The following is a 3,413-nucleotide window of genomic DNA, read 5'->3' on the forward strand; positions in this document are numbered from 1 at the left end:
GCTCTCCTGTATGTTTTTGTTAATGTACTGGATAAAGTCAGTTTATATAGGTGTAGTTCAGAAAAGTATTGTCTCATTGTTTCATATCAGCAGAACGTAACCATTGAATAGGAAATGACTTCAAATAAAACCATAACAGACAATTATTAACCAAATATTAATTGCCAAATTGCAATTCTAAAGAACTGAAGCTTTATGCAATAAACAAATAGCAGATTTTATATCAGACTTGGTTAACCAGACTACATAACCCTATAATGCTGAACATATTTTAAATTCTCCACCTATTTGCAACTTGGCCCTTTAAAACTCAGAATATCAAACTTAAAGCCTCTACACCCTTGCATTAGGCGTATTAGGAAATCTAGCCCTAAAATATTTAATGAGTCGACAGGCATGCAAAACTTTGCACTGTCTGATGGGCAGAGTTGGGTAAATCAGAGATGTTCCTTGCTAATACCACTTTCATACTGCCGCCCCTGCAATATCCCGGGTTTTTGAAGCCGGGTTTTTGCAGGGGCTCGGAGCGTCCCAGCTCAGAAACACCATTCATACTGCACCTTGGACCCGGGAATTTCCTGGGTTGACCCCATTCATACTGCACAAGCCTGGCCTGGCAATTTGTGGGAGTGATCACCAGAGCACTTTTCATTGGCTGAAAGCTGGAATATGGAAGAATAAAAAATCTCTCTCTCTCTCTCTCCCTCTCTCCCCTATGCAACTATGCAAAAACCCGGGTTGCACCATTCATAGTGCAGGCAACCCGGGTCCGACCCGGGAATAGCCCCGGGATTTTTCACTTGTACCATTCATACTGCACCAAGATCCGGGTCGTTTGAGCTCGACCCAGGAAAAACCCGGGATTTTGGTGCAGTATGAATGGGGTATTAGAGTGGATTAGAAGCACCAAGTGAGGTTAGAAACTAAAAGGAAAGTGGTAATTGTAGCACAATGTTCAACCTTCCCTCCGTGTCACTGTGCAACTGTGTGGAGCTTTTGTTATAATTGCGCAAAAAAGTGAGTGAGTGTGCTTACACCAGGTCAAAGTAATAATGCTATACTATATTGTCAACACAAATACAATAAAAGCTTATACATGAAGTTGCTATGTAATGTGAAAATAAAACAAAAATTACTATTTCAAAAATATAATAATTAGTCTAAAAGAAAAACATTCAAACAACCGTTTGTTCATTTAACCAATTTCCAGCCAATGAATTCAGTTTCCCATATTTGCGTGTCTGAAGGAGGGATTTTCATGATATTTGCATCTTTGTTATGATATATAGCAAAATGTCTCAATATGCAGCGAATGCCACATTTATAACTGCCTTTGACCTCATTTTGAAGCTTGCAAACTAGTGGTGTTTTTTTGTGTTGTGTAAAAGTAAGTTACAGAGCATTTTAGTTTTAGATATTAAAAAATATATTTATTGTCTATATAAGATTTGTAGAGAACTAGGGGCCTGATTCATTAAGGATCTTAACTTAAGAAACTTCTTATTTCAGTCTCCTGGACAAAACCATGTTACAATGCAAGGGGTGCAAATTAGTATGACTGTTTTTTCATGTAGCACACAAATATCAACTTTAAATTTCAGTGTAAAAATAAGCTATCAAGTATTTGTGTGCTAGACGAAAAAATAGTCAGTATTTAACTTATGTGCAAAACTGAATACTAATTTGCACCCCTTGCATTGTAACATGGTTTTGTCCATGAGACTGAAATAAGAAGTTTCTTAAGTTAGGATCCTTAATGAATCAGGCCCTAGGTTTTCATCTTAAGACATTTTCTCTATCATACAATTGGGGGACACTGATACATTGGGTACAGTAGGTGTAATTGGTGCTAGGGCACTTTAACTCTTAAACTGAAGAAGGACAGCTCCTCCACTACTATGACCCCTCCCATTGAGCCATCTCCAGTTTTCAGTAAAGTGCATTTTAGAGTGGATCAATTTTCTTAAGGGTTCTGTGCCCTGGATTTTTATTTTTACTGGATTACACAGGTCTGCAACCAAAAAGCTGTTTTCATAATTTTATCTGATTCTTATGTTTTTTGGTGCGCTGAACTCGAAAATAACCACCGTTTTTTCCTGGGACGTCAGATTTTTTCACAATTGAAACGTGCCTTGGTCAAACAGGTAGCTGGAAATTGCTAAATTTCAAATTCATCATACTTGGGGGAAAAAAACTGAACCTGGAAAAACAAATTTATTTTCACTGCCAGTGCTCCCAAAAACATGAAAATACGTGTTTATTGGTCCTGATGGTGATCACTGCATTGTTGAGTGTACTTGCTAGGGCCTGCCCGGACATGTTCTTTCATGCATTAACTTGTTCTCTGATTCCTCCACAATCTTGTATTTCATTTCAGTCGTCATCCTGCTATTGTCTGTGTGGTTCAAACTTAGTGCAATGCCTCCAAAAAAGTGTGTAAATTCGCCTAACAGTTTCTGTTTCATATGTGGAGAGTTCATGGTAAAAAAAAGCAGCAGTTGAATATTACAGATTTTGTTAAGAAAGTATATTTTGTTTATTTTAAATTAAAACTAGGTGACTAAGATAAAGTTTGGGCTCCTCATAAAGTATGTAAGTATGCGTCCATTCCTGTTGCTCATTCGGTGTATTTGAAGGAGACTTATGAGAACTTGGAGTTGGTACTCAAGAAAGTGGGTTATCAAAAGTGGGGATTTAAAAGTATTGTGTATGCTGCTGGGACAACAGGCTGGGTACACCAAATACCCTTATTTTCTATGTTTATGGGACAGTAGAGACCGACAAAATCATTGGAAGCAAAAAAATTGGCTACCAAGAAGTCTAGTTGTTGGTGAAAAGAATGTTCTCAGAGATACATTGGTACCCCCTGAGAAGGTTTTATTACCACCACTCCATATAAAATTAGGATTAATGAAGCAATTTGTTAAGGCACTTCCCAAAGATAGCGAATGCTTCAAGTATTTGGGATACAAGTTTCCAGGTTTAACGGAGGCAAAACAGAAAGAGGGGGTTTTTGTTGGCCCGGATATTAGAAAACTCATATCCGACAAAGACTTCATCAGTTCAATGACTTCAACTCAAAAAGAAGCGTGGGTGGCCTTTACTGTGGTCATAAAAAACTTTTTGGGAAACCAAAAGGACCCAAATTACAAGGAAATGGTGAAAACAATATTGAAAGCGTTCCACAAGCTTGGTTGCTCCATGAGCTTAAAAGTCCATTTTCTCAACTCACACCTTGACTATTTTCCTGAAAATTTGGGAGTAGTGAGTGAAGAGCAGGGAGAACATTTCCATCAAAATATAAAAGAAATGGAAAGAAGTTATCAAGGGAAATGGAGTGTTACGATGATGGCTGACTACTGCTGGATGTTGTACAGGGATCTTCCGGAAGCCACCTACAAGAGGAAAAGCTC

The sequence above is a fragment of the Mixophyes fleayi genome, chromosome 7 (genome assembly GCF_038048845.1).
Source record: "Mixophyes fleayi isolate aMixFle1 chromosome 7, aMixFle1.hap1, whole genome shotgun sequence".
NCBI lineage: Eukaryota > Metazoa > Chordata > Amphibia > Anura > Limnodynastidae > Mixophyes > Mixophyes fleayi.